Source organism: Trachurus japonicus, chromosome 4, assembly GCF_045865225.1.
Source record: "Trachurus japonicus isolate A0001 chromosome 4, Traja_1.0".
In the NCBI taxonomy this organism is placed as follows: Eukaryota; Metazoa; Chordata; class Actinopteri; order Carangiformes; family Carangidae; genus Trachurus; species Trachurus japonicus.
Genome location: NC_140910.1, coordinates 618,774 through 626,278, shown reverse-complemented (window position 1 = coordinate 626,278; position 7,505 = coordinate 618,774). Strand labels below are relative to the sequence as shown.

At 44.5% G+C, this 7,505-nt stretch overlaps 1 long non-coding RNA gene across 2 annotated transcripts; it reads left to right on the top strand.

Moving 5' to 3' along the window:
- Positions 1 to 1,424: 1,424 nt before the first annotated feature.
- Positions 1,425 to 4,683, top strand: LOC146988147 (uncharacterized). 2 transcript variants are annotated; one of them, XR_015035756.1, is made up of 6 exons: positions 1,425 to 1,482; positions 2,079 to 2,172; positions 2,288 to 2,369; positions 3,385 to 3,820; positions 3,928 to 4,090; positions 4,186 to 4,683. It is a non-coding gene; the product is annotated as an uncharacterized LOC146988147 (long non-coding RNA). The 2 variants fall into 2 exon arrangements; XR_015035755.1 differs by having other exon boundaries at positions 3,928 to 4,683.
- Positions 4,684 to 7,505: the final 2,822 nt, after the last annotated feature.

Below are 7,505 nucleotides of genomic sequence, written 5' to 3'. Positions count from 1 at the left end.
AACCGTACACAAAACATCACAGGTTTATAATAAAATATGACTTTACAACTTTGCTTACCGCTTTGGACTTGTTCGTGGCAGCCTGCCGTCAGTTCCTGCGGCCGTTAAAGTGACCTCCGCACCGGTCAGAACCGGCTGCTGGCAAACTGATGATGACGACGTCACAGACCCACTTTGCGCATGCGCAAGCACGGCAGTGTTGCCAACTTGGCGACTTTGTCGCTAAATCTGGCGACTTTCCAACCCCTCTTGGTGACATTTTTTGTCAAAAGCGACTAGCGACAAATCTAGCGACTTTTTCCCGTGATATTACAAACGTTTCTGGACCTGAAATCACGTTATCACAGCTGTTTTCAACGAGCAGCGGCGCTGCCGCGGGCACTCACAGGTATTCAGCCTACACACACACGGAGCTGCCTCCGCTGCATTCAGAGACGCACTGCTCCACACCACAGACATAGAGCGCGCCCCAGCTCGAGATTTGGCACAGATCTCCTAGGCAACGTCAAGCTAACATTCGCGAGCGCCCTACGCCCCAACAACAGTTGATTGATCAACGTTGTTTGGAAGTTGAAACAACGTCGTTTTTCAACTGATATAATTTCAAGTGTTGAATCCATAGTGAATTGACAACACCATTTCAACAGTTTGGTGTTCAACGTTGGTTTGATGTTGAATCAACGTTTTTTCATCAACTGACGTTATTTCAACCAAATTTCAACGTTTAATGTCGGTCGAATGCCAGCTGGGTAATCACCCCACACACACACACACACACACACACACACACACACACACACACACACACACACACACACACACACACACACACACACACACACAACTCGGGTTGACATGGCTCTGGTTGTGAGGACTAGAGAGGAGCTTGGAGCGACCGTTAGCAGAATGGTTTTGTTCGCTGCCACTGGAGGGCTGGATGAGAGAACTGACGTGGTGATTTATGAGTGGTTAGGATTTATTGCATGATAAATCCCAGAGATAACTCCGCCCAATTCAAACCTACTGCACAAAAACTTAAAAGACAAATATTTTGAATTTGGATGTAAACTTTTTTCTAATTATTTTTACATGTTTAATAATATGTACATAAGACCCAAAAATACATAGTTAGGAGGCTTTTGTGGATTTGGGTTTCCAGAGGCTTTAAGACATGCTGATAGAGGAATACACACATGGTTGTGCGTAATTACGCAGCAGAGCGCAGACAGGAGCCGTTTCTCAATATGCGTTCTTCTCCGTACTTCTGTTCTTGTGGACTTGAAAAACGTCATCAGCGCCGGACCAAGTACTGTTCCAATTCAAAGTTCGCATCTGGCCAAGTACGGTCGAATACCCCGGATGTGTTCTTGCCCCGCCCATTTCATCGAGGATGCATCGGTGGAGACTTGCGTGGACTTTTGGAAGTTACGTATCCCAGAATGCATTTCGGGATAACAATGGCAGAGGAGCGGACTCACAACTGTAAGTTACAAGTTTTAAACGTTTAGAAATTATTATTGATTTAGGGTCACGAAATGTAAGTGTTATTTTTTGTACGAGAATATAATTGTTATAAGAGCAAAGTAGTGCTGTGGTCGATTCATTACTACCGCACGTAGTTTTTGCTTCGAAGTTTTTGGTGATAGCCACCCGCTAACTGTGCTAACAGCTATCGTACTCCGCTAGCTGCTAGCCCATTGGCCCGGGTGGTTAGCATTACTGCTACCCCGCTGATTACAGCTGTGTCCCGGCGTGACCCTCTGAAATCAGCCGCCCGCTGGTTATGTATCGTTGAAGTGGTAAAACGTGACCGTTCACTTTGCATTTAATGGGTAAGTGTCTGAAACTAAATACTTTAGGGTGTTTGATACCGGATTAATTGGTCTGTCTGGTGTGCGAGGGTTTTATTTAAGTTTTATATTTTATTTAACATGAAGAACTTGTCACCGACCAAAACGTGTAACGTTATCCGCTCATACTCCCTGTTGTTCCCTATTAGTTTGACTAGTTAAACACATCAGAAGTGTAAAAACGTATGGTATTGTGCATTAAATCTGTCGACCGTAATTTCTTTCAAGGGACAGCTGACCAGACCCGGGCCCTCATTAAATGGCGGTCCGAAAACGAGGCCCTCTTCACGGGGAGGAAAAACTCGGCGAGGGAGGGATGGGAGTGAGTATAATATATTCATCATTGCCTGTGTATCTGGGGAAGGGTTCGACTTTGCCGGTCTTAAACCATATTATGGAGGGAGTATGCCATTAAATGTATTTATGTATTTTTCAAGGGACTTTGTTAAAATCTGTGGCCTGCCCATCACAGCCAAACAGGCAAAAAAGAAATGGAACAATTTGAAGGACAAATATAAGGTACCTTTGATATATTTGCGTTTAATATGGTGATGGAAAGCTCTGGATTTTTTTTATTTTCTTTTAATTTACAATTACATAATTTGAATTTTTCAGGTCATAAATTAAACCAAAGACTTTCAGTGTCACAATGTAATGATTAATAACTTATTTCTAGGAGTTAAAAGACCCACCAACGGGCAAAGGGGTAGAGGCCGGGAGTGTGACCGCTGCCACCTGGCAGTGGTACAGCCTGATGGACGCTGCACTCCAGGGGCAGCATGCCATCAACCCGCCCCTGGTTGTAGCCAGTGCCACGCCAGGTGGCGTGGTCAGCAGCACCCCGGCCTCTACCTCTGCAGAGGAAGAGGCAGGAGGAGAGGACGTAAGAGGAGAGAGGAGCACAGGAAGAAAGAGGAAGAGAGAGGGTGAAATATTGGACTTTTTAAAGACACGAGCAGAGAGAGAGGATGAGAGAGAGAGAGAGGCCATGGTGAGGGAGGAGGAGAGGGAGAGAGCAGCAGCCGATAGGGCCGAGAGGTACCTCTCGCTCTTTGAGAAGCTTGTGAATAAGTTTTAGTTGTAGTAATATTTTATTTTGTTTGTGTTCTGTTCTTGTATTATTAAATTTTTTGAATGTTTAGGATGTGTTTAAGACGATTGTTATTTAAGCGATACTGTACATATTCACAACAAAAACAAAATAGTAGTGTGTAATTATTTACATTTATCCAAAAAGAACATTGGATAGACAACATATATACAATTATTTACAGTTGTGTTTATATTAGAATGAACCAAAAAAAGATTAAACAAAACCGATTACATTGAAAAGAGAAAAGAAAAAATACCAATAGTTATTTACAGTAATTTCATTTCATTGATTAGGGCCAATTTAAATTTGGGATATCCAGAAAAAAATACATAAAACATATTTACATAGTTTACATATTTACACCTATACAATTTAAATTAATCTGATTCACACAATATATACATTGACATCTAACATATTTACATATTTACACACTCCCAGGTGAACATGACTACATCTAGAGAGCCAGAGTGAATATTTACTCTCTAGATGTAGTCATGTTCACCCAGACATGCAGGCAGGTCACGAGGAGCAGAGAGCTGGGCAGCCAGACGTCCTCGGACCTCCCTCCCGGACAGGCCCCTTTCGTCCCCCTCTCCATTGCCCGGACCATCTCCGCCGTCTGGGACCTCCGCCATCTCTCCCTCATCCTCATCCTGCTCCTGCTCCTCCTCCAGGATGTCATGGGCTGCCACACAGATGTTGTGGAGGATGCAGCAGGCACCAACCACCTTTGGGGCGAACACCGGCCGGATCTCCAGGGCCCTCAGAAAAATTGAGCGCCACCTCGTCTTGAGGATCCCAAAGGTCCGCTCAATGACATTTCTGGCCCTCGCGTGGTGACTGTTGTAGCGGGCTTCAACTTGGGCTATTCAAGGTTAGAAAGAAATATTTAAATGTAAAATGTGAAAATGTATAATGTAATTCAAAGTCACCAAATTGTCTGTGTGTGTGTGTCGGTGTGTGTTTTCTTACTTGCTACAGGCTGGCGATAAGGCGTCATTAGGGCCACAGGGCGCTGCAGGCATGGGTACCCTCCATCTCCCAGCAGAAAGTACCCAGCTGGTGGATACAGGGCCTGGTGGTAGAAGGGTGACCTCCGGAGGACCAGTGCATCGTGCACTGACCCTGGCTGACCCACATAAATGTCAAGAAAAGAGCCTTTGGCATCACACATTCCCTGGAGGATTATGGAGGGGAAGAGCGTTCTATTAATGTAGCTCCTTTTTTGTGGCTCTGCAGGAGGAACAATTCGGATATGGCACCCGTCGATGGCACCAGCAGCAGCCTGAAATGCCTCATGCCCGGCAAGCAGCGCGAAGGCAGCTCCCACCTCAGCCATCTGCTCAGCCCTGGGGAAGTGGATGACTCTGGGCAGGATGGTCATCATGTCATCCACAACCCTGTGCACAATCCCGCACACAGTGGCCAGCGGTACTGAGAAGACGTCGGAGGTGACCCGGTACGACGCTCCACAGGCGAGCCAGTAGACCGTCACCAGCACCTCCAGCTCATGGCTCCATCCATGGCTCTTCTCCCGGGGCAACATCTGGAGCAGCATGGTGATGCTGTCCCTGGAGAGCCTCAACGCTGGCTTCACCTCTGCCCCGGAGAAGAAAGTGGCCAGGATAGGCACCTGGTCATTCACCTGTGCATAAATACGCACAGGGCCTTGCGAGTCCTGAGGAGGAGATATTCAATTTATTAGTTATTTATTATGATATTGTAGTCATCTATTTATTATTAAGTCTGTTTTTAATCATGCGTTTATTATAATGAATTCCCTTTTTTATCATCTATTTATTATGAATTCTGTATTTAATCTATTTATTATTGTTTTGTATTTAATATTTATTGAATATGTATTTATTAAATTGTATTGAATGACAAATGTCAATCATTTATAGACATTTATCTGAAGTTTGCTTAACTCCATATTCAGTTGCTAAAGCTGTACAAGATATTTCAGACTGAATATCAACATCTTCATGTTTGAGTGCTAAGACAGAGGACAGGTAAGTGTGTAGGGCTGAGGGTTATTAAGTAGTAAAAGTACAGGGACCTACATAGGCTTACAATAAACAACCTTTAAGACTTGAAATTGTATGCATTATATAGTTAAGTAAATAAACCTATAGGTGTTGTAGTTCAACATGACAGCAATTAAAGAAAAATTATGTAATTATTTTTTTAATTAGCACTAAATAAAATATTATATTACACAAACTAACCAATCCAGAGAGATACGGCAGGATGACACGCCTCCTCCTTGACCGTCGCCGAATGGCGGCTCTCCTCCGGCGGATGCTCCTCCTCAAGCGGTCCGCTTCCTCTTCCGCTTCGGCGTACATCGCCCCGGCGATGAAAGTAGCGGCCAACTGTGCCATATGTCGTCAATTTGACAACTAACACAACAACAATAACAATAACAGTCTAAAGAACTAAATAAATAGATGATAAGCTATCCAATTTCCGCTGCGTCACTGCTCTGTCCACTACAACAATAAAACCCACAATATTTTCCCGCCACTCTCCCTTTATATAGGCAATTTTCTGAAATTTTATATTCATATTTGTATAAAAAGAGAATACTATATTATATCCGCACATACTCTATAATAAAATATACAAATGAAACCGAGTTGTTTTTTATTGTGTTTATTTTTTTTTTAATCAGTGAAAATAACCGGAAGTTGAAGTGCCGAAACGAGCGAAGACGATGACGTCATCAAGTACGTTCCTGTTCCAATTTCAGAAAGACCGTCCTCCCGTTCTCCCGTCCCCCGGGAGTTCGTTCTTCCAACTGAACTCCACAAGTCCAGACTCCCGGAGTTCACAAGTTCGAACTTGGCGTACTGGGTATTGAGAAACGGCTTGAGTCTCTGTATTTCACTGAACTCAAAACGCACCCATCACAGGCGGCATAATAAACAATTACACACAGATCAACAAAACCCGAAAGCCCCCCCCCCACTGTCCATTAAGTCCGAGTGGGAATGAGTGTGTGTGTGGGTGCGCGAGCGCACTGTCACTGTCCGTGCCGGCGTGTATGTGTGTGTGCGGGGGTGCGCGAGCTCACAGTCAATGTGTGTGTGTGTGTGTGTGTGTTGGTGCGTGGTGAGGGTGAGTGAGAGAGAGTTTGTTTGTCCTACTGTCCACACGGGAGAGACGCCGCGGCTCCGCCGAGGTGACCACCAGTCCTCTCCCTCGTCCCGCTTGGCTGAAAACGGGCTGTGAGGTGTCCAAACGGGCCTTTATGATCCACAGGGTAATCCACCAGGAAAAATAATCCACTATGCCGCCTCTCCTCTCCTCTCACCACGTCACTTCTCCATTTAAACCCTCGGTCCCACTAATGCACTTTTACGCATTACGCACACAACTTACAGCAAAAAAGAAACATTCATTCATTCATTAAAGGTCCGCACGTCCCAGTGCGCAAACCACAAGGATAATTGATCATTTCCCTGGCCTAATACACAATGAAAAAAACCTGCAAATCAACTACCCCAGCTGGCCAGGCAAAACCCAGTGGATCACTACAAGTTGTTGCAACTTTTGGGAATTTACTCCTGGTAAAAAGGCTTACAAACATGGACCAGGACAGCTTCATAATACGCACAAAAATCCAAAGCAAACGAAAGGTAACTTTAAAAAAAATAGCAACAGCACGAAGTAGGTCAAAATATGTGTTTTACGCATGCCTCTGTGCGTCTGCAGATCAAATTGTCTATAATTAAACTTGGAGCCAGACCCGGCCAGGCTACAGGAGAGATCAAAAATATGCAGGGGTCCAGGAGCCCCGTGAGAACCACTGATTCTGTTGAACGTACTGTAACCACTGTGATACAATAAAAAAACAACATCACTGATCTGATTCACCGGCGTAGCGGTCCCTCTCTCCATTAACTCTCTAGCTCTCTCGACCACAGCTGCAAACTAAGTAGCACAGCGCCAATAATAATAATAATAATAATAATGCATTTTATAATCGAGATGGGATGTGACAAGGGCGTTGACCAGAGTCAAAGTGCTGTTAGAGGAGAGAGATGGGCGGAGGCGGTGATCATAGTTATTAACCTACACATAGCCTACATTAATGACCTTATATGTCGGAATGGCGGAACGTTTCCAAAAAAGTAAAGTACTGCCATTCCGACAATGGAAACAAAAATTGTCGGAGTGGTGGGACGTTTTCAATTAATGGAAGTGCCGCCATTACGACAATTAGACGTCAATGTCGGTGTGGCGGTATGTCGGAATGACCCGCGGATACCCACCAAAACAGCGGAAAAGCGAGCGGACTTTCACAGTTCCCTACTGTCTTTCTGTGTAAATATCTCATGTAACAACATGGAAACCTGAGGCTTATATTCAAGTGCGGCCTATATGTACAGTATTTTCTTTTAAAATGTAGCTGGTACGGCTTATACAGGTGCGTCTATAGTCCGGGAAGTACGTAAATTGTCCATGATGTTGTTGAGTGTCAGCTGAGTGTCAACGGTTGTCATGATACATTCACGCTCTCTTATGACGTAATCTCACGGCGCACTCCTCCTCTC